Source organism: Pristiophorus japonicus, chromosome 1 (assembly GCF_044704955.1).
Source record: "Pristiophorus japonicus isolate sPriJap1 chromosome 1, sPriJap1.hap1, whole genome shotgun sequence".
NCBI lineage: Eukaryota > Metazoa > Chordata > Chondrichthyes > Pristiophoridae > Pristiophorus > Pristiophorus japonicus.
In genome coordinates this window covers 196304184-196329395 of record NC_091977.1, presented here as the reverse complement: position 1 = coordinate 196329395, position 25212 = coordinate 196304184, and positions in this window count along the sequence as shown.

Genomic DNA, 25212 nt, shown 5'->3' with positions numbered 1-25212 from the left:
GGCTATAGTGATACCCGCCCTTCTGTATGGCTCAGAGATGTAGACCATATACAGTAGACACCTCAAATCGCTGGAGAAATACCACCAACGATGTCTCCACAAGATCCTGCAAATCCCCTGGGAGGATAGGCGCACTAACTTCAGTGTTCTCGATCAGGCCAACATCGCCAGCATCGAAGCACTGACCACACTCGACCAGCTCCGTTGGGCAGGCCACATTGTCTGCATGCGTGACACAAGACTCCCAAAGCAAGCGCTCTACTTGGAACTCCTACACAGCAAGCAAGCCCCAGGTGGGCAGAGGAAATGTTTCAAGGACACCCTCAAAGCCTCGTTGATAAAGTGCAACACCCCCACCGACAGCTGGGAGTCCCTAGCCAAAGACTGCCCTAAGTGGAGGAAGAGCATCCAGGAAGGCGCTGAGCACCTCGAGTCTCGTCATCGAGAGCATGCAGAAAACAAGCGCAGGCAGCGGAAGGAGCGTGCGGCAAACCAGGCTCCCCACCCACTCTTTCCTTCAATGACTGTCTGTCCTACCTGTGACAGAGAATGTAATTCCCGTTTTGGACTGTACAGTCACCTGAGAACTCACATTTGAAATGGAAGCAAGACTTTCTCGATTTCGGGGGACTGCTTATGATGATGATGCACTTTTTCAAGAAAGCTTTGAGGTGTCCTTGAAACATTTCCTCTGCCTGCCTGGGGCTCGCTTGCCGTGTAGGAGCTCTGAGTAGAGCATTTACTAAACATGTACATTTAAGCACACATTTTGCTTCCAGCTTCTTCATGACAGCCACATGAGACAGGAGTCAAAAGCCTTATGAAATTTAGTTAAAGCAGTGGGGATTTTCCAGAAATTTAGCAAGCCCCATAATCTTTTATTATCAGTCCTTTATCACTCCAAACTCAACTTTTCCATCAGCTTCCTCCCTACTCTCCAGAACTCTGCCCCACATAAATTCAGAACTCTGACCTATTTCACACTCAAGATCATAATCAAGGCTGACACTTCAGTGCTGTACTGAGGGAGTGCTACACTGCCAGAGGTTCCTGGACTCGTAATCCAAAGGATTTGAGTTCACACTCCCACTGTGGCAGTGTGAGAATTTGAATTCAGGTTTTTTTTAAATCTGGAAATAAAAAGATAGCATCAGGAAAAATGACCATGAAGCTATCAGATTGTTGTAAAAATTCAATTGGTTCACTCATGGCCTTTAGAAATGGAAACCTGCTGACTTTATCCGGTCTAGCCTATATGTGATTCCTTTCCTACACCAATGTGGTTGACTCTTGACTACCCTCTGAATTGGCCTAGCAAACCAAGTCACAAGATGAGAATCTTGCCCAAGACTGTGAGGGGCTAGCCTTTTGAAGAAAATGCAACCAACCAGTGGTCCAAAGATTGTCATTAATATTGAACAACACAATTGGAAAGCAAAGGATGTGCCTAGCTATTCACAACTGCAAAAGCAATTGCCGTGTCACTCTGATCTCTGTGTTGATACCATGTGAACCTCAGAGAGCACTGCTGCCAAACATATTTGAACAACCTTTGCAGTTCTAGTTCTGATATATTGCAATCCCCCATAAGGAGCGATGGCCAGATAGAAACCTTTTTGCAAGAACTTCCAGAGATTTACCTATGGTCCTGATTGCTCTCCAGTGCTCGGCACCATGCAACTTTTGAGGAACATACACAGAACCTACAAGATAAGGCATAGACTTAGTAAAGTGTACCTATGCCTAAACAAAGATAACCTGAATTCCGTGCAAGTGCGTCCTGGTGAACAATCAAAACAATCTCATCCTATTCATTGTCTTCACTCATGGTTTGTTGGTTGGTATTGAAAAGGCAAATTTTAGAGTGTCAGTTCCAAATGTTCTTGAAAGAATTGCAGGCACTTCTTTTTGCAAATGATTTTTGAATTGTTGGTGAAATCATTGCTGAACCTAGGGCATTCTACACAACATCTTCAACAACAGGACAACCAATGAGTTATGGTGATAGTCACTTTAAATGTGGCATTACACCTTGACATGGCCTAAGAGGGGATAAGAACATAAAAACATAAGAAATAGGAGCAGGAGTAGGCCATTTAGCCCCTCGAGCCTGCTCCGCCATTCAATAAGATCATGGCTGATCTGATCATGGACTCAGCTCCACTTCCTCATCCGCTCTCCATAACCCTTTACTCCCTTATTGCTCAAAAATCTGTCTATCTCCGCCTTAAATATATTCAATGACCCAGCCTCCATCGCTCTCAGGGGCAGAGAATTCCATAGATTTACAACCCTCGGAGAGAAGAAATTTCTCCTCATCTCAGTTTTAAATGGGCGACCCCTTATTCTGAGACTATGTCCTCTATTTTTAGTTTCCCCTATGAGTGGAAATATCCTCTCTGCATCCACCTTGTCGAGCCCCCTCATTATCTTATAAGTTTCAATAAGATCACCTCTCATTCTTCTGAACTCCAATGTGTATAGGCTCAACCTACTCAACCTATCTTCATAAGTCAACCCCCTCATCTCCGGAATCAACCTAGTGAACCTTCTCTGAACAGACTCCAATGCAAGTATCTCCTTCCTTAAATACGGAGACCAAAATTTTACGCAGCACTCTCGGTGTGGCCTCACCAATACCCTGTACAGTTGTAGCAGGACTTCTCTGCTTTTATACTCTATCCCCTTGCAATAAAGGCCAACATTCCATTTGCCTTCCTGATTACTTGCTATACCTGCATTCTAACTTTTTATGTTTTATGCATAAGGACCCCCGGGTCTCTCTGTACTGCAGCATTTTGCAATTTTTCTCCATTTAAATTATAATTTGCTCTTCTGTTATTTCTGCCAAAGTGGATATCCTCACATTTTCCCACATTATACTCCATCTGCCAAATTTTTGCCCACTCACTTAGCCTGTCTATATCCCTTTACAGATTTTTTGTGTTCTCCTCACAATTTGCTTTCCCACCCATCTTTGTATCATCAGCAAACTTGGCTACATTACACTCGGTCCCTTCATCCAAGTCATTAATATAGATTGTAAATAGTTGAGGACCCAGCACCGATCCCTGCGGCACCCCACCAGTCACTGTTTGCCAACCGGAAAATTACCCATTTATCCAGTCTCTCTTGTCTGTTAGTTAACCAATCCTCTATCCATGCTAATATATTACCCCCAACCCCGTGAGCTTTTATCTTGTGCAGTAACCTCTTAGCCCCTTTGCGGCTGCAGTCTCCATTGAGGGATCTCAATGGTATATATTTATAAGGGTCATCTGCTGCAATTGTTGATTTATATTGGTACATTGAATTGTGATAGATGCCAACTTTGGCCAGCATTGAAAAGCAGTTAAGGGAACTTTGGTCATTCTACTCTTTCTTCAATAATATCAAAGACCTAATGCAGATTAAGTTTGTATTTCAAAAGTTCACTTTCATGGTTCAGGACTGCAACTGAAGGGTTTATTTGAAAGATGTAAGACCACGCTCTGAAATGGAAGGTGGGTTTGTAGCAAAAAAAGAGAAAGGGGGAAATTAAGTGGCACAGTGGCATAGACAAAAGCCTTTCATCTCTGGGACTTGAGTTCTAATCCAGTCCACCCTAAAGAGATGAATATATTGTGCCTAATACTGATGCTGGGTGCCTGAAATGGGAAGAGTTTCATTGCCTATTACTAACATTCCTCACTTTAACGAGCAAAACATTTTTTTTAAATTGTTGCAAGGAAGGAGTACATTAGCCTACACTGACCTGTTGCTTAGCACTCTGGAGGACTCAATTTCATGGTGAGTATGTGTTCATAGCTCTAGAATATAAAAGTGGTTGACACATCATAAGCTATCCTGCAAAAGTACTTCACCATGCTGAAGACATATGTCCATTATATGACTTATGAAGAAATGCTGAAGTTTGGAATAACAACTGCTGAGAAGCCTAGGAATGAGAACATGCATTCATCTATATTGAATTGATGACTGGAGTACAGAGCGACAATCAGTCACTACTGAAGTTCCACATCTCCAACTGATGGAGCCAGCATTTAATGGGATGTGCTGTGTGTCCATGCTGTGGTCAAGGGGATGATGGCAACTCCACACATTTTTTATTATGGATACTGTTCACCATACTGTTCCAGTATCTGCTGTTCATCTAGCAAAGGCCCAACCCCACATTTGTATAAGTACTAACTGGTAATGCTCCCTTTGGGAGAGGAGATAAACCTTTCTTTGAAATTGAATTGGCTCCAAATGAGTTGCCTGGAGTACGAGTACCAAATCACCTTTCTCATTAGCAGGACTTGAAGACCTACCAGTGGGAGTTTACATTTTTGAGACCAGCCTGCAGATAACTCAGCAATAGCAGAGTGGTCAGCTACATGAACAACAGCATTTTGTGATCTAGTGAAGGATAATCCAGCCTTTTATGTGGGACTGAATACTTCATTTGATCATTATCATAGGAAATCCCTCGGAATCGAGGAAGACTTGCTTCCACTTTTAGAATGAGTCCTTAGGTGGCTGAACAGTCCAATACAAGAGCCACAGTCCCTGCCACAGGTGGGACAGACAGTCGTTGAGGGTACGGGAGGGTAGGACAGGTTTGCCGCACCTTCTTTCCGCTGCCTGCGCTTGTTTTCTGCATGCACTCGTCAATGAGACTCGAGGTGCTCAGCACCCTCCTGGATGCACTTCCTCCACTTAGGGCGGTCTTTGGCCAGGGACTTCCAGGTGTCGGTGGGGAAGGTGCACTTTATCAGGGAGACTTTGAGGTTGTCCTTTTAATGTTTCCTCTGTCCACCTTTGGCTCATTTGCCATGAACGAGTTCCGAGTAGAGCGCTTGCTTTGGGAGTCTCGTGTCTGGCATGCGGACAGTGTGGCCTGCCCAGCGGAGCTGATCAAGTGTGGTCAGTGCTTCAATGCTGGGGATGTTGGCCTGGATGAGGACACTAATGTTGGTATGTCTGTCCTCCCAGGGGATTTGTAGGATCTTGCGGCGACATCATTGGTGGTATTTCTCCAGCGACTTGTGGTGTCTACTGTACATGTTCCATGTCTCTGAGGGTGGGTATTACTACAGCCCTGCAGACCATGAGCTTGGTGGTAGATTTGAGGGCCTGGTCTTCGAACACTCTTTTCCTCAAGCGGCTGAAGGCTGCGCTGGCGCACTGGAGGTGGTGTTGAATCTCCTCATCAATGTCTGCTTTTGTTGAAAAAAGCTCGCTTAATTAGAACAGTTCTTCTGGATGGAATGATTTGAGTGAGAGAAACATAGAAACATAGAAAATAGGTGCAGGAATAGGCCATTCGGCCCTTCGAGCCTGCACCACCATTCAATATGATCATGACTGATCATGCATTTCAGTACCCCATTCCTGCTTTCTCTCCATACCACTTGATCCCTTTAGCCGTAAGAGCCACATGTAACTCCCTTTTGAATATATCTAATGAACTTTCTGTGGTAGAGAATTCCACATGCTCACAATTCTCTGAGTGAAGAAGTTTCTCCTCATCTCGGTCCTAAATGGCTTACCCCTTATCCTTAGACTGTGACCCCTAGTTCTGGACTTCCCCAACGTTGGGAACATTCTTCCTGCATCTAACCTGTCCAATCCAGTCAGAATTTTATATGTTTCAATGAGATCCCCTCTCATTCTTCTAAATTCCATTGAATATAAGCCTGGTCGATCCCATCTTTCTTCATATGTCAGTCCTGACTTCCTGGGAATCAGTCTGGTGAACCTTCGCTGCACTCCCTCAATAGCAAGAATGTCCTTCCTCAGATTAAGAGACCAAAACTGAACACAATATTCAAGGTATGGCCTCACCAAGGCCTTGTAAAACTGTAGTAAGATCTCCCTGCTCCTATACTCAAGTCCTCTCGCTATGAAGGCCAACATGCCATTTGACTACTTCACCGCCTGCTGTACCTGTATGCCAACTTTCAATGACTGATGTACCATGACACCCAGGTCTCGTTGCACCTCCCCTTTTACTAATCTGTCACCATTCAGATAATTGCCTTCCTGTTTTTACTACCAAAGTGGATAACCTCACATTTATCCACATTATACTGCATCTGCCATGTAATTGCCCACTCACCTAACCTGTCCAAGTCACCCAGCAGCCTCTTAGCATCCTCCTCACAGCTCACACTGCCACACAGTTTAGTGTCATCTGCAAACTTGGAGATATTATACTCAATTCCTTCGTCTAAATCATTAATGTATATTGTAAATAGCTGGGGTCCCAGCACTGAACCTTGCGGTACCCCACTAGTCACTGCCTGCCATTCTGAAAAGGACCCGTTTATTCCTACTCTTTGCTTTCTGTCTACCAACCAGTTCTCTATCCACGTCAATACATTACCCCCAATACCATGTGCTTTAATTTTGCTCACTAATCTCTTGTGTGGGACCTTGTCAAAAGCCTTTTAAAAGTCTAAATACACCACATCCACTGGCTCCCTCTTGTCCACTCTACTAGTTACATCCTCAAAAAATTCTAGAAGATTTGTCAAGCATGATTTCCCTTTCATAAATCCATGCTGACTTGATCGATTCTGTCACTGCTTTCCAAATGCGCTGCTATTACATCCTTAATAATTGATTCCACCATTTTCCCCACCACCGATGACAGGCTGACCGGTCTATAATTCCCTGTTTTCTCTCACTCCTTTTTTAAAAAGTGAGGTTACATTAGCTACCCTCCAGTACATAGGAACTGATCCAGAGTCTATTGAGTGTTGGAAAATGACCATCAATGCATCCACTATTTCTAAGGCCACTTCCTTAAGTACTCTGGGATGCAGACTATCATGCCCTGGGGAATTATCAGCCTTCAATCCCATCAATTTTCCGAACACAATTTGCTAACTAATAAGGATTTCCTTTGGTTCCTCCTTCTCGCTAGACCCTCGGTCCCCGGAAGGTTATTTATGTCTTCCTTAGTGAAGACAGAACCAAAGTATTTGTTCAATTGGTCTGCCATTTCTTTGTTCCCCATTATAAATTCACCTGATTCTGACTGTAAGGGACCTACATTTGTCTTCACTAATCTTTTTCTCTTCACATACCTATAGAAGCTTTTGCAGTCAGTTTTTATGTTCCCTGCAAGCTTACTATCATATTCTAGTTTCCCCCTCCCAATTAAACCCTTTGTCCTCCTCTGCTGAATTCTAAATTTCTCCCAGTCCTCAGGTTTGCTGCTTTTTTGGCCAATTTATATGCCTCTTCCTTGGATTTAACACTATCCCTAATTTCCCTTGTAAGCCACGGTTGAGCCACTTTCTCCATTTTATTTTTACGCCAGACAGGGATGTACAATGAAGTTCATCCATGTGATCTTTAAATGTCTGCCATTGCCTATCCACTGTCAACCCTTTAAGTATCATTCGCCAGTCTATCCTCGCCAAATCATGTCTCACACCGTCGAAGTTACCTTTCCTTAAGTTCAGTACCCTAGTCTCTGAACTAACTGTGTCACTCTCCATCTTAATGAAGCATTCCAACATATTATGGTCACTCTTCCCCAAGGTGCATCGCACAACAAGATTGCTAATTAATCCTCTCTCATTACACAACACTCAGTCTAGGATGGCCAGCTCTCCAGTTGGTTCCTCGACATATTGGTCTAGAAAACCATCCCTTATACACTCCAGGAAATCCTCCTCCACCGTATTGCTACCAGTTTGTTTAGCCCAATCTATATGTGGATTAAAGTCATCCATGATGACTGCTGTATCTTTATTGCACGCATCCCTAATTTCCTGTTTGATGCCATCCCCAACCTCACTATGACTGGTGGTCTGTACACAACTCCCACTAGCATTTTCTGCCCTTTGGTGTTCCGCAGCTCTACCCATACAGATTCCACCTCATCCACACTAATGTCCTTCCTTACTATTGCATTAATCTCCTCTTTAACCAGCAATGCTACCCCACCTCCTTTTCCTTTCAGTCTATCTTTCCTGAATATTGAATACCCTTGGATGTTGAGTTCCCAGCCTTGGTCACCCTGGAGCCATGTCTCCGTAATCCCAATTACATCATATCCGTTAACAGCTATCTGTGCAGTTAATTCATTCACCTTATTCCGAATACTCCTCGCATTGAGATACAGAAACTTCAGGCTTGTTTTTTTAACACTCTTTGTCCTTTTAGAATTATGTTGTAATATGGCCCTTTTTGATTTTTGCCTTTGATTTTTCTGCCCTCCACTTTTACTTTTCTCCTTTATACCTTTTGCTTCTGACCCCATTTTACTTCCCTCTGTCTCCCTGCATAGGTTCCCATCCCCCTGCCCCATTAGTTTAAATCCTCCCCAACAGCACTAGCAAACACTCTCCCTAGGACATTGGTTCCGGTCCTGCCCAGGTGCAGACCATCCGCTTTGTACTGGTCCCACCTCCCCTAGAACTGGTTCCAATGTCCCAGGAATTTGAATCCCTCCCTCTTGCCAAGCCGCTCCGAGACATTCCTCAAGCCACGTATTCACCATAGCTATCCTGCTATTTCTACTCTGACTAGCACGAGGCACTGGTAGCAATCCTGAGATTACTACCTTTGAGATCCTACTTTTTAATTTAACTCCTAGCTCCCTAAATTCAGCTTGTAGGACCTCATCCCACTTTTTACCAATATAGTTGGTACCTATATGCACCACGACAACTGGCTGTTCCCCCTCCCCCTCCAAAATGCCCTTCAGCCGCTCCGAGACATCCTTGACCCTTGCAACAGGGAGGCAACATACCATCCTGGAGTCTCGATTGCAGCCGCAGAAATGCCTATCTATTCCCCTTACAATAGAATCCCCTATCACTATAGCTCTCCCACTCTTTTTCCTGCCCTCCTGCACAGCAGAGCCATCCATGGTGCCATGAACTTGGCTGCTGCTGCCTTCCCCTGATTGGCCATCTCCCAACAGTACCCAAGGTGGTATATCTGTGTTGGAGGGAGATGACCGCAAGGGACCCTGCATTACGTTCCTTCCACTGCTCTTCCTGATGGTCACCCATTCCCCATCTGCCCTTGTAACCTTTACCTGCAGTGTGACCAACTCACTAAATGTGCTATTCACAACATCCTCAGCATCGTGGATGCTCCAGAGTGAATCCATGTGCAGCTCCAGTGCCGCAATGCGGTCTGTCAGGAGCTGCAGCTGGATACACTTCCTGCACACATAGTAGTCAGGGACACTGGAAGTGTTCCTGATTTCCCACATAGCACAGGAGGAGCATGACATGGGTCTGGGCTCTCCTGCCATGACTTAACCCTTAAATTACTTAATTTGGCTACAGTGACAAGGTTTCTTACTGCTAAGAAAAAGAAAAAAGATAAGGAAAAAGAAAACTACTCACCAATCAACCATCCAATCACTTACCCTCTTTGGCTGTGATGCTACACTTCGATTACCTTTTACTTCTTTCTTACTTTTGACCCTGCTGCAGCTCACCGCTGCTCCTCGCTGCCACTGGGCCTTTTATAGGCCTCGCCGCTCCTCCCCGACTGCCGCTGCTCCTCGCTGCCACTGGGCCTTTTATAGGCCTCCCCGCTCCCCCCCGACTGCTGCTGCTCCTCGCTGCCACTGGGCCTTTTATAGGCCTCCCCGCTCCCCCCCAACTGCTGCTGCTCCTCGCTGCCACTGGGCCTTTTATAGGCCTCACTGCTCCTCCCCGAATGCAGGTTTAACCTGTATCTTCCAAACTCTCGGACCTCCAGACCTCCCGAACTCACGGACCTCCTGAACTCACGGGCCTCCCGAGCTGGAGAGTGTGGACCAAAGACAAACAGATTTATGGATCGATTTACCATTGAAGACCCCATTACAAATTTCATAAATGTAAGATTGTAGAACCAAAAGCTTTCAGAATGAATAGAACAATAAAATTAAATGTTTTCAAACATTTTTATAGCTTAAACAATTAAATTGCACTATTTTATGGCATAGTTCAGTCACATTTATATGCAGGAAAATACACAGGGATATCATGATTATATACAAGAGTAGGAACAGATACTTGAAAATGCTCTAAAATATATCCTAATATTTGAATACCTCAGTATGCTAGTCAGCAAAAATGTAGTTACACTTTTGAAATGCTCAGGAATGTGTCATTTTGTATTCTTTTCCTACTTCTCATGTGCTCTCTCTGTTTCTGAATACTCCATTTATGCCTCTCAAATATCTAATTCTTTGCTTCTGACATCCTTTCATATCTTCTGATTCTGTTCTGCAACTGAGGTTCACCAGACAGATTCCTGGGATGGGAGTTGCGGGGGTGGGGCTGGCGGGGCCGGGGGGGGGGGAGTGATTGTCCTATGAGGAGAGATTGAGTAGACTAAGCCTATATTTTCTAGCGTTTAGAAGAATGAGAGGTGATCTCATTGAAACATGCAAAATTCTTACATGGTTTGACAGGGTAGAACTAGGGAGGATGTTTCCTTGGCTGGAGAGTCTGGAACCAGGGGTCACTCACAGTCTCAAAATTAGGGATCGATCATTTAGGACTGCAATGCAGAGAAATTTCTTCACCTAGAGGGTTGTTAATCTTTGGAATTCTCTACTCCAGAAAGCTGTGGAGGCTCAGTGAGTATATTCAAGGTAGAGATTGATAGATTTTGGGATATTAAGGGACTCAAGGGATATGGGGATAATGCATGAAAGTGGAGTTAAGATAGATGATCAGCCATGATCTTATTGAATAATGGAGCAGGCTCGAGGGGTCGAATGGCCGACTCCTGCTCCTAATTCTTAAGTTCTTATATTCTTATGTTCTGGCTTCCATCTCTCCACTTCTGACTTCCTGCTTCTGATGCTTCCCCAAACTAGTGGTTTTTCTGCTTGTCTGTCTCACAGCTCTGTTCCCTCCTTGCCTGCTTCTGTCTATTCCGGTATGAATTTGTGAAGTTGCCAGTAGAGCTCATTGTAAGTTCAACCACTCTTTGATGCCCTTAAAGTAGAAATATCAGCCAGGCTCTTAATATAGTAACCTATGATCATCTCATGGATATCAGATCCTACGCCATGATAAAAAAAGGTTTAATTTTCTGTACACATTTAAAAATGCATTTATACATTCTTAAGAACTAAGAAGATTAAAAAATGTTTATAAATATAATTCTTGCTCTGTTTGCATCACAATAATACATATTTAAAACTTTCTCCATTAAATAAATATTGTTCCCAGACATGATGCATTAAAAACTAGCACATATATGCTGATTAAATGTTTAAAACATAGATTTATTACCAAAGTTATATTGGTGAAAGTATAACTACAAAAAAAGAAACTCAGAAACACCTGTAAATCACTAAAGTAAGGAGAAACTGACTGCCACATTTGCCTTTATATTGTTTGCTCAGACTTACTGGCACTTGTACAGGTTTATGGCTGCAAATTCATTAACAACAGAGATAAGTCTGAGTTTTATGTAAAGTTGTTTGAAATTTGAGCCAGTAAGCTGCACTGTTGCCAATATGTCTGGGGACCAGTACACTAGTCACCCTCTTCCTTATTTTACTGATTTCCATGTGTTCATGGATTTACTTTTATTCTGTAGTCATTCCTTACTTTTGTTGATTTAATTTTGTAATGTATGGTCAAACCTATATTATTGAATATTGATATATGCAAACAACAATGTCTGAATATATGTACCTAAATTATTGCTTAAAATTAGAATTAATTTTAGTTATCAGCACAGTTTTCATTTAACAATTATTTTGAAGTGTGCATTGAGATTGCTTTCTTTTCTCCTTTTTCTGCCAATGTTTTCCTCTCCCTTTCTTTCTTCTCTTGAAAATGTTGACCTTTTGCGAGGGATTTCTATGTTTCTATACCAATTTCTTCCAGGTATGTCCCTCAGTTGACCCTTATTAGTGTGTAAGCCTTTGCAGTCTATTCAACTGTGGGGATATCACAGCTAACATTGATCCTACTCAGCTGACATCTACACATTTGCACTCCCAGCACAGTTCACTGCATAGCAAGCAGACACGGGAACTCTGGCCAATTTCTAGCTGCCTAATCCAGAGGCGCTGAGGTCAAATTAATCTGCTAACTTTGTCCTGGCTGTGATTAACTACCTCAGCACAGAACGAAAATCAAAGGTGGGACCTTCCTGATTTGTATGGCACAGCTACTGACTGTATAAATTTGCTGACTAATCCAGGAAGCTTCATTTCCATTTATAATGCTTTGAGCTGAATTCTAAATAGAAAAGTAAATCGTTAAAAAAAATATATGCATTATTTTAAAAGTAAATTCAATTTTTACTGTACTTATAGTGACATTAAAGGAAAAATAGCTACATTCTAAGATGAGATTACTGGAATCTGTTTCCTAATGCAGCTACCTTTTGTCGGCTAGATTCAGTGACAGATGCGGTAATATGGGGCTCAATTTTGGCCACCATTCTGCGCTGTTATTTTGGCGTATGCAGCTTTTTTTTTGAGCAGACAATAAACTGCAAGTTTGGCCAAAGTTTCTGCGCCATTTTAAAGTGCGTACGTTCGATTTTTTTAGTTCCCGATTTTTTTACGTCACTGGGGGCGGAACCTGCTGTATGCGCCACTTCTGGCCTAGGCCGGCCTACTACCATCCTGGGCCAAAAGGCCCCCACACCGGCCACTGCCATCCCGGGCTGAAAGGCCCCCACACCGGCCACTGCTATCCCGGGCTGAAAGGCCCCCACACCGGCCACTGCTATCCCGGGCTGAAAGGACCCCACACCGGCCACTGCCTTCCTGGGCTGAAAGGCCCCCACACCGGCCACTGCTATCCCGGGCTGAAAGGCCCCCACACCGGCCACTGCTATCCCGGGCTGAAAGGCCCCCACACCGGCCACTGCTATCCCGGGCTGAAAGGCCCCCACACCGGCCACTGCTATCCCGGGCTGAAAGGACCCCACACCGGCCACTGCCTTCCTGGGCTGAAAGGCCCCCACACCGGCCACTGCTATCCCGGGCTGAAAGGCCCCCACACCGGCCACTGCTATCCCGGGCTGAAAGGCCCCCACACCGGCCACTGCTATCCCGGGCTGAAAGGCCCCCACACCGGCCACTGCTATCCCGGGCTGAAAGGCCCCCACACCGGCCACTGCTATCCCGGGCTGAAAGGACCCCACACCGGCCACTGCTATCCTGGGCTGAAAGGCCCCCACACCGGCCACTGCCTTCCTGGGCTGAAAGGCCCCCACACCGGCCACTGCTATCCCGGGCTGAAAGGACCCCACACCGGCCACTGCCTTCCTGGGCTGAAAGGCCCCCACACCGGCCACTGCTATCCCGGGCTGAAAGGACCCCACACCGGCCACTGCTATCCCGGGCTGAAAGGCCCCCACACCGGCCACTGCCTTCCTGGGCTGAAAGGCGGCCGGGGATGGCAACGGCTTCAGTTTCCAGCCTAGTCTCGGCCCTTTTTTAGTTTCCAACCTCAGCCCTTCTGAGTGTCCCTCGTTACCCTAGCAACATTAGTTTTTGGCGCTGACCTTAAGCTTCACCCACAAAGCTTAAGGCCAATCTGCGCCGCTCCAAATCCAAAGTTAATTCCGGTAAAACTTGGGGTTTTTTTTGCCGCATTTGGGCCACTAAAAAAACGTCCGTATCTCTTCAACTGCGCCAAAAATCACCCATGTGGAAAATTGAGCCCATGATGTCTTCTACTGTATCACTACTGGAAGATGAGGTCAGACTGAAAGTGGGCAGAAACATGCATTTTGCAAGTTGCTTAAACTATCTGCATTTGGAGCAGCAGCCCTGGCAAAATAAAAGGTGCCCTACTCCATTAACATTTTTATTTTAAACAACAATTTTATTACACATTTTAAATTTTCAGCTAGTTCATAGATTCCTCCATTGGAAGCAAAGTTAAAATACACAGTTCCCTTTAACTGAAAATTCAATGTTGTTACAATTGCTAACTGTTTGATTGGCATTTGGCTGTAAGTCTAATCAATAATAGTAGGAATAATGTTACAAATATTTATTTAAAGTTATTGCAATAGTATATGATTACAACAATGGTTCAGATGACATAGCCATCATTTTAGTTGCCACTCAAAGCAACATGGTTACAGGAACTCTCTCACTAGCCATAGTAAATAACCAACATGTTTACAGAATTCTGAAAGAGTTGCAACTTGTTGGACTAATTAATAATTGCTTAATGAAAACCAATATTGTCTCTAGATCTTTTGTTTTCTTTATGGGAGCTCATAGCTGCATTTACATTGGTGTTGTTTAATTCAGATTCTGATTCGGTGGCTATTAATTTTTATTCTACTACATCTGACTCCCTTATCCAGACTGCAGACGACAAAAAATTGGTTTACACATCTGTCACCGAGATATAGGAGCCAGATGTAGCAACACACACACCTGGAATAGGCTCAGGGATGCTGGACTACCAGAATCCAAATAAAAATATCGGCAACATCAAAGCAGCTAAAAAGCTGTTGACTCTTAGCACAACCTTCAGATTCATTCCCTAAAGGAGGCGACCTCCACACCTCCGATGGCGCTTGGCGCCTGGCACTTGACATTTCATTAGTCTCAAGAACACAAGACAATGCCTATTTCCTAATGGCCCTCCAATAGAGACCAGCTGCATGTTAGTACGTTAAAAAAAAGGAAAGTAACATTTTAGAGGTGGCATATCGCTTTCCTGTAACCCCAAAACTAATATAGCACTGCAGGTGACTGATGATCATTAGATGTTATTTTGCAAATGTTCATTATCATTTTTATTGTTTAATATATGCTTAGTGCTCGAGAGCACAGTTAAGTTGCTGCGGGGGGCATTTCTCCATACAAATGTTAGTTGTTCCACATTTTCAAAATAATGGGGCATATAAGTGGTAATACAGTGAAGCCCTTTTCAAGTCAACTTCATTCTAAAGGAACAAGTAACCTCAAAGGAAATGGAGTCATCAAGCCTTTTAAAACAATTTTATTTTGTGGTGCAGTGGGTTATGAGTATACTACACTTTTAGCTCTAGGATTTGGGTTCAATCCAGCCCTGACTTATATGGTATGCAAGTTGCCTCTCTCTGTTGGTGTAAAGACTTTATGTGAAATTAGTTTAAGCAATTTTAATCAAGTTCTTATTTTATGTGGCCCATAGCACAAATTAACTCATAAATTGACAATCTCACTTAGAGGATCCAAGGTTGGCTGGGGTGGGCTGGGAAGCAGATGGGGTATTCATTTTACCTGGAATTATAGCTCATTTTTGAGGAAAAGTAGTGGGAGCTTTATGCTCCATATATATATGTGATCTGGGAGTGTTCAATACCAACAATGAATGATAAAGGTAGAACAGCACTGACACTCCTCACCTTGATGAGTGAAAACAAGAGATGGGGCTAGACTTTCCACTTTTGTGCAGATCGGCCAAAAATGGGCATTAGTTCCAGCGTGGGCTGTAAAAATGGGTTTTGAGATCGTCGGATTATCGCCCATTTTCAAAACCCTAACTCTCCATTTTTGAAAATGGGCGTTACCGCGAGCGATCTGAAATGGGTGTTAACATTAAATTGTTTAGACCTTCTGCTGTAAAGTGTCACCGACCATAGCAACGGCATGACAACGCTCATTTCCTGCCTTTCAGGAGGTCAGGAGTCATCATTACATGCGCATTAGAGGAGACAGAGAGAGAGGGAGCAGAGAGGGACTGAGCGCGTGTGTGGATGTGGTATGTGCTTCTTTGGCTGTTGTGGGAGGCACGAGGGAGATTGACCAGCAGCAAAAAGCCTACTAAGCACCGAAGTTTTGTGGAAAAAATAATATTTAACATGGAAGGGATAGAGGAGGCAACCCAGCATGCTGTGGAAACTGAGAACGCTGGCAAAAGCAGTGAGCTGGGAGAGGAACAATTGGAAGGACGCAAAAGAGCAAGGAGGTTCTCGGACGAGGCAAATGCCTCACTCATGCAGGAGGTCGAGTCACGCTGGGGTCAATTGACCCAGGGAGGGCATGGGAAGCCCATCCCAAAGGCCTACCAGAAGATATGGACCGAGATAGCCGAGGTGGTCTCGTCGCCGACCAACGAGGTGCATGAGGGCAACCAGTGCTGCAAGCGATGGAACGGCCTTGTCGGATCCGCCAGAGTAAGTATTACATTTATTTACATGTACATATTTATTTATAAAATTGGAATTGTAAGTGTAATGAGTGATTAAAATCATATGTGATGCCTTGCACTTATACCGGGAAGGTTGTACTCAAAGTTTCCGGTCACGGTTTATGTCTTTAGGTAAAGAATGATAATTTTCATTATAATCATGATTACATCTGTCGATTATGTGTTGTATCAATCTCTGTGACAGTACCTAGCAATGATATCATGCAATGATCTCATGCCATGTCGTGCTGTTGTTACCTATTACCGAAGCTTTCGAGGAATAGGGCCGAGCAGAGGCGAACGCGTGAGGGGCCACCAGTCACCATCGACCTCACCGACATCGAGGAGCGGCTGCTGGTACCAGTGGGGACCCACCCCCAGTCGGCCACGCAAGCAGCAGCAGAACCTGATGCGATGTCACGTGAGTAAAGTATACACCATTGCGTGATGTAAAGTCAATAGATGCCACACCCACTCATATCAAACCAATCTTATATGAATCATAAAATTCTTCTCTAAATAATGATGTCCTCATGAGAATCATTGCAATGCAGAATTTGGTGATGGTCATAAAATGTGATGTCTGTGATGATCTTGATAGCGCTGTTGCTTTTGTCGTGCATATACTGTGTGTAGCGCTGGACTCACCTTGTGACCCTAGCAACCCATTCTCCTCTAATAAACTAATTTATGTTTTGCAGCTCAGCCAGCAGTGCGGCCCCATGCAAGACCACCGAGCCCAGAAGGTGGGGGCGCGGGGACAGACTCGCCGGACGATCCCCCATCTGGTGCTAAGGAGCACCGATTCTCGCCGGTGTATCTGCTAGGTCCTTTCTCAACAGATGATAGTGCTGACTTTGAGGAGTCTGCATCCCCAACCTCCATAATCCATTTGACATCGATGACATCTAGTGCTCCTGCGGCCATTCCCACACCCACCATGGAGGTACCGGGCCCAAGCACCTTGCCACAGGGCACCCCAGGTGTCTCTAGGACAGCGCCGACCAAGCGGAGGTTGGTTCGACGCGGCAGGTCTGCTCCACGAGCGGCAGATCTGAGCGGGGACATTGTACACTTGTCCAGGAGAAGTGTTGATATAGGTCAGCAGATCCAACAGAGAACGGGGGGCATATCCCTCCAGCTGGCCAGCATGTCCACCACCATGACAGAGTATGTGCTGCGGATGGTAGAGGCCCTAGAGCTGATAGCCAGGAACACTGGTGGTAGAGGCCTCCCAGTGGTCCCGGAGCATGACACTGCACCCCAAGGTGCCACACCCCATTGCCAACGACACATGAGAGCCAGAAGGAAGATCTTGCTTCTGATCCAGAGGACGTTCCCACCTCGGGACCGTCCTCTTCTGTATCCGTCCAAGCAGCGGTTCTGCCATCATCCCTCCCCATGAAGCAGCACCTGAGGAGCTCCTCGGCCAGGCGGCTTGGAGTCAGGAGGGGAAGGGGAAGGGGTAGGGGTGGTGAGGAGAAGCGGGGTGGGGGGGGAGGAAAGTGAGGTGCATGGCCGCAGGTGTTGTCTTGGACATTTTTTTATGTTGTTGGTGCTATTTTGGTGGGAGGGTCGGGGAAAGGGGTGAGGGGGTTACCTTGCTGGGTTGCATTTGTGTTTTGTGTTGCTGGAAATGCTGACCAATCGAATGATATAATTGTGATAAATTTGCTGTAGGATGGGGTGGGGGTGGGGTGTTTTTTAAAGTTATAATTATGATTTCACACAAATAGTCAGATTAAATATTTTTTATTTAACATAACCTTGTTGCGCGTTGTCTCAGATAGCTGCACCATTACACATTGGTGATTCCTTAACATGAAAGGGTATAATCACACTTAACTTGAATCAACTTAAACTTTAACTGTCACCAAGGTGATGCACACCATTGATGTATGACCTGCACACCCAGCAGTGTTGCAGCTTTGTAAATAACAACAACATTCTTTCAAGCAAAGCATTCATTTATGAGCTGCTGATGTAAGAGTCTTGCAGCTATGAAGCCACTATGGGCCCTTTCCTGCGGTCTAGAGGGGAGCAGGGGCATGGTTTCAGTGTCAGCGTGATTGTCTGGCCCAAGGTCAGTGTCCACCTCCTCGTCCTCCTCTTCCTCTCTCTCCTGAGGTGGACCATCAGTCCCTTTTGGCAATTCTTGTTCTCTCCTGATAGCCAAGTTGTGCAGCATTGAGCACACCACCACAAATTGAGCTACCTGCTCAGGGTGGTACTGGAGCTCTCTTCCTGAGTGGTCCAGGCATCCAAAGCACTGCTTAAGCACTCCAATGGTTTTCTCGACGATATTGCGAATGACTCTGTGGCTCTCGTTGTATAGCTTCTCGGCTTCGGTGTGGGTGTCACGCAGGGGGGCCATCAACCAGGTGGCGAGGACATATCCTTTGTCACCAAGCATCCAGCATTGACCTTGTGGCTGACTGGTAAACATGTTAGATACAGTGCTCTCACGCAGGATGTGAGCATCAAGGATGCTGCCCGGAAATTTGGCATTCACTGCCATAATTACTTGCTGGTGGTTGACAAGTTGCACATTCAGGGAGTGGAATCCCTTGCGGTTCCTAAAAACCTCTGCATCCTAAAAAGGTACCCGCATCACGATGCGCGTACAGTCTATTGCTCCCTGCACCTTGGGGAAGTTAGCAATTCAGTAGAATCCTAAAGCCCTCTCAGTCTGAGCCTCCCTGGTCATCGGGAAGCTGATAAAGTCCATCCTGCGTGCGTAAAGGGCTTCAGTGACCTGTCTAATGCAACAATGTGTGGCATGCTGAGATATAGCGCAAATGTCGCCAGCTGAGGCCTGAAAGAAATCTGACGCGTAGAATGAAAGTGCCACAGTGACCTTGACCTCAACGGACAAGGTCCTGATGATGCTGGCAGGCTGCAGATCTCCCCTGATGAGCTGGCATATCTCACTGATAACCTCCTTGTGGAATTGTGGTCTCCTAAGGCAGGTGTTATCAGACAAGTTGAGATAAGACCATTTCTCACTGTAAGTGCGGGGGATGTAAGGTCTGGTCCTCCTCATCAGTCTGGCACATCTTAGATTGGGCACATAATGCTGTCGAATATATCTTCTTCCATCTCTAGTCTGTAGCATGTGCGAACTCATCAAGACAGGCTGCGAAATGACAGGCCCCATTCCAATAACTATCAGTATTACACTGATTGTTCACAAACAATAAATGTCCCCACTAAGACACCTAAAGTAAATTCCAATCATCCAGAGTATGATAAGATGTTTGTTCAGATGTTCACATCACCTTAAAAGATCTCCAGAGTACATCCAAACTCCCCCCGAAGTTGAAGCAGAGCAGCCTTTTAAATGAAGCAACCTGCGATTTAGAAAATGGCGTCCATAACGCTGTGATTAGTTCAGGTGAGAGCAATTTTTTCACAGCATTTTTTTCACGAGCGATATTGTCGATGAGATGTGTGCGAGGTGCCGAAAGTAAGGATGGGCGATGTTCTAGGCGTTAGTTTCGGCAAATGTGATCTTTACGACAAAAAACAGTGGCCGGGCGGTATTATTAAATCTCAGCGTTAATTACGTGCCGAAAGTAATGCTGGATGATATTATGGGCATTGGTTTCACCCATTCTGATCTTTCCGCCCAAAAAAAAGTGAGCGGGCGGTATTATTTTTTATCGGCATTTCGTACATGCCAAAAGTAACGCTCGCCAATAAGTGACCAAGAAATGGTCGTTAGTTTTCATTTTGTGGCTAAATGGGCAATATATGGGCGTTATACCTCATTTCAGCGTTAAAATGGACGTTAAGTGGGCAGTATGCATGCAGAAATAATGGTAAATCTAGCCCATGGTCATGATGATGTAGTTTTCTACTGATAAAATGCCATGAAACTAATTTATTATTTTGGCCCTAAAAAAGCTAAGAAATATTTTTTAAATGGCCCCTGTGTGGTAAGATTCTGCTGGAGCAGCTAACCATCAGATCATTTTTTCCCTATAGTTTGGAGAATATGTGAGCTAGGCTCTTAGAAAAAAACAACTAATGTTGTCTCAATTAATTCCTTTAAAAAAGAGATGAATACGTGGCTTGAGCAGTGGTGCAGCAGGGAAGGATTCAAATTCGTGGGGCATTGGAATAGGTTCTGGGGGATGTGGGACCAGTACAAACCGGACGGTCTGCACTTGGGCAGGAACGGAACCAATGTCCTCGGGGGAGTGTTTGCTAGTGCTGTTGGTGAGGAGTTAAACTAATATGGCAGGGGGATGGGAACCAATACAGGGAGACAGAGGGAAACAAAAAGGAGACAAAAACAAAAGACAGAAAAGAGATGAGTAAAAGTGGAGGGCAGAGAAACCAAAGGCAAGAAACAAAAAGGGCCACTGAATATAAAAGGGCTGCAGGAGGGGTAAAAACTAAAAATCATGGTTTAAAAACTAGGATGAAAACACTACCTAAATGCATGCAGCATTAGAAATAAAGTAAATGAGTTAACGGCACAAATCATTACAAATGGGTATGATTTGGTGGCCATTACAGAAACATGGTTGCAAGGTGGCCAAGACTGGGAATTAAACATACAGGGGTATCTGACGATTCAGAAAGATAGGCAAGAAGGGAAAGGAGGTGGGGTAGCTCTGTTAATAAAGGATGATATCAGGGCAGTTGTGAAGGATGATATTGGCTCCAATGAACAAAATGTTGAATCATTGTGGGTGGAGATTAGAGATAGTCAGGGGAAAAAGTCACTGGTCGGCGTAGTTTATAGGCCCCCAAATAATAACTTCATGGTGGGGCGGGCAATAATCAAGGGAATAATGGAGGCATGTGAAAAAGGAACGGCAGTAGTTATGGGGGATTTTAACCTACATATCGATTGGTCAAATCAAATCGCAGGGGGTAGCCTGGAGGAGGAATTCATAGAATGCATACGGGATTGTTTCTTAGAACAGTATGTAACAGAGCCTACAAGGGAGCAAGCCATTTTGGATCTGGTCATGTGTAACGAGACAGGAAAAATACACGATCTCCTCGTAAAAGATCCTCTCGGAATGAGTGATCACAATATGGTTGAATTTGTAATACAGATTGAGGATGAGGAAGTTGTATCAGAAACGAGGGTACTATGCTTAAACAAAGGGGACTACAGTGGGATGAGGGCAGAGTTGGCTAAAGTAGACTGGAAACAAGGACTAAACGGTGGCACAATTGAGGAACAGTGGAGGACTTTTAAGGAGCTCTTTCATAATGCGCAACAAAAATATATTCCAGTGAAAAAGAAGGGCGGCAAGAGAAGAGATAACCAGTCGTGGATAACCAAGGAAATAAAGGAAAGTATCAAATCAAAGACCAATGCGTATAAGGTGGCCAAATTTAGTGGGAAACTAGAGGATTGGGAAAATTTTAAGCAACAGCAAAGAATGACTAAAAAAGCAATAAAGAAAGGGAAGATAGATTACGAAGGTAAACTTGCGCAAAACATAAAAACAGATAGTAAAAGCTTTTACAGATATATAAAACGGAAAAGAGTGACTAAAGTAAATGTTGATCCCTTAGAAGATGAAAAGGGAGATTTAATAATGGGAAATGTGGAAATGACTGAGACCTTAAACAATTATTTTGCTTCAGTCTTCACAGTGGAAGACACAAAAACCATGCCAAAAATTTCTGGTCATAGGAATGTGGGAAGGGAGGACCTTGAGATGATCACTATCACTAGGGAGGTAGTGCTGGACAGACTAATGGGACTGAAGGTAGACAAGTCCCCTGGTCCTGATGAAATGCATCCCAGGGTATTAAAAGAGATGGCGGAAGTTATAGCAGATGCATTTGTTATAATCTACCAAAATTCTCTGCACTCTGGGGAGGTACCAGTGGATTGGAGAGCAGCTAATGTAACGCCTCTGTTTAAAAAAGGGGGCAGGCAAAAGGCAGGTAACTATAGGCTGGTTAGTTTAACATCTGTAGTGGGGAAAATGCTTGAAACTATCATTAAGGAAGAAATAGCGGGACATCTGGATAGGAATAGTGCAATCAAGCAGACGCAGCATGGATTCATGAAAGGGAAATCATGTTTAACTAACTTACTGGAATTCTTTGAGGATATAACGAGCATGGTGGATAGAGGTGTACCGATGGATGTGGTGTATTTAGATTTCCAAAAGGGATTCGATAAGGTGCCACACAAAAGGTTACTGCAGAAGATAAAGGTACGCGGAGTCAGAGGAAATCTATTAGCATGGATAGAGAATTGGCTGGCGAACAGAAAGCAGAGAGTCGGGATAAATGGGTCCTTTTCCGGTTGGAAATCAGTGGTTAGTGGTGTGCCACAGGGATCAGTACTGGGACCACAACTGTTTACAATATACATAGATGACCTAGAAGAGGGGACAGAGTGTAGTGCAACAAAATTTGCAGATGACACAAAGATTAGTGGGAAAGCGGGTAGTGTAGAGGACTCAGAGAGGCTGCAAGGAGATTTGGATAGGTTAAGTGAATGGGCTAAGGTTTGGCAGATGGAATACAATGTCGGAAAGTGTGAGGTCATCCACCTTGGGAAAAAAAACAGTAAAAGGGAATATTATTTGAATGGGGAGAAATTACAACATGCTGTGGTGCAGAGGGACCTGGGGGTCCTTGTGCATGAAACTCTTTTTGGATCCTTGTGCATGAATCCCAAAAGGTTAGTTTGCAGGTGCAGCAGGTAATCAGGAAGGCAAATGGAATGTTGGCCTTCATTGCGAAAGGGATGGAGTACAAAAGCAGGGAGGTGTTGCTGCAACTGTATAAGGTATTGGTAAGGCCGCACCTGGAGTACTGCGTGCAGTTTTGGTCACCTTACTTAAGGAAGGATATACTAGCTTTGGAAGGGGTACAGAGACGATTCACTAGGCTGATTCGAGAAATGAGGGGGTTACCTTATGATGATAGATTGAGTAGACTGGGTCTTTACTCCTTGGAGTTCAGAAGGATGAGGGGTGATCTTATAGAAACATTTAAAATCATGAAAGGGATAGACAAGATAGAGGCAGAGAGGTTGTTTCCATTGGTGGGGGAGACTAGAACTAGGGGCACAGCCTCAAAATACGGAGGAGCCAATTTAAAACCGAGTTGAGAAAGAATTTCTTCTCCCAGAGGGCTGTGAATCTGTGGAATTCTCTGCCCAAGGAAGCAGTTGACGCTGGCTCATTGAATGTCTTCAAGTCAAAGATAGATAGATTTTTAATCAATAAGGGAATTAAGGGTTACGGGGAGAGGGCGGGTAAGTGGAGCTGAGTCCACGACCAGATCAGCCATGATCTTATTGAATGGCGGAGCAGGCTCGAGGGGCTAGATGGCCTACTCCTGTTCCTAATTCTTATGTTCTTATAAGTATATGGTTAAGTACATGATTGAAGGTTATAAGTGTTATGTATGCAACCCTATGTAACCAGTATTATACCACCACCAGAGGGCATACCTGTTGGAGTCCCAAGGGATCCCAGCATCCGTTGGGAGCACTGTATATAAGCAGGTCTCCCATGCTGTACCAGCATTCTGGAGTCAGAATAAAGGAACTAAGGTCACACTTACTCACGTCTACAGTACTCAGTTACATTACTTTATTATGAACATAACAATAAGCATGGGCATAGATAATGAAGTGCTATATGGAAATCATTGGGGCCGATTTTGATCAAGGCCCCCGCCCGCCCAAGTGCCGCCCAAAGTGTCGCCGATGGCCGCCGAGGTACCAGATGGTACTTTAGGCGGGATATTCATCGCTGAGGTCCATCGAAGGTCGTCGGGTGGCAAATGAATGACGGCGCCGCCATTCTGGGTGGCAACGGGCGGGAGATCTCATTCTCAGCGGCAGAGGCATCACCGAGGATGGAGTCGGGCCCACGGAGGATTGAACAGTTGAAAAAAAATCAGCAGTAAAAAATTTTAAAAACTATCAGAAGACCTTCAGGGGACCCCATCCAGGTAAGTCGCTGTGGAAAAAAAATGTTCACTAACCTTATTTTAAGGTTCTTCATACTTACCATCAGGGACAGACCAGCCTCCTCGCAGCAATCCACCCCCGTTCTGGCGCCGACACCCGCCGATTCCCGCCCGCATCAATATGGGAGCTCGGCGGGCGGGAGGTCAGTTGCGCCACTCGGCCACCCGTTGATGTCAGTGGGCAGTTCCCGGCAACTCTCCCCTCCCACCCGCTCCAGCCCACCTCAAAAGTGGCACTGGGCGGATCTGCAAGAGCAATGTTGGCAGCAGCGGGTGGCAGTCGACGGCAGTGGGCGGTGAGTTGATGAATTTCGACCCCATTGTTCCTGCACTGTCGTGATCATAGATGAGTCACTTATGGAATGCAATCAACCAGGATTGAAAGTCTAAACTGTGAGTAAAATTGGATTAATATTCTGAAGTTTTTCTAGGTTACTTGTGTTTGGGGAAATTCCACACAACTTTTTCCTTTTGGAGGTTATATTTGTGGTTGATCATTTCCCTTAAAGGACTGGTTGGGTTGAAGAGGACAAACTGCACATGGTTTGTGGAGAGAGCAGGCTTGAGAGGCCCAATAGCCATTTCTTATTACATATGTTCTCCTATAAGGTTCATTAGCAATGCTGCTGAAACTTGTTTCACAAGCTATCTTCTTTCCACATTATGTTGTGTAGGTCCCACTCTCAGATCCACCTCTTTATGTGACTATTTTTAGTATATCTCAGTCTAATTTGCACTTCATTTATTGGCAATCCCAAAAACACCTTACATGAAATGGTGAATACATTTCCAAAGGTAATTTTAATTTTGTCCTGTCCATTATATATACATTGTCGCAAGTAAAAAATAGAATTTATCCCACTGCGAATGACAAAATATTTTTGAGTTCTCTCATTATACTTAATGAGAATACTTACATTGATAAAAATATATAGGGGCAGAAATTCCTCTGGGGGTCTTCCCGCTGGCAATTGCCTCCTGGCTGGAGATTTTTTACGAATTTACCTGGTGGTCTAGGAGGCGCCCTGAATTCCGATGGGGAAGTCTTCTCCTCCCGCGCTGCGAAGCACGCTCCTGCCCAGAAGGTTCCAATGCAGAAGATGCAGTCATGTGTGTGACT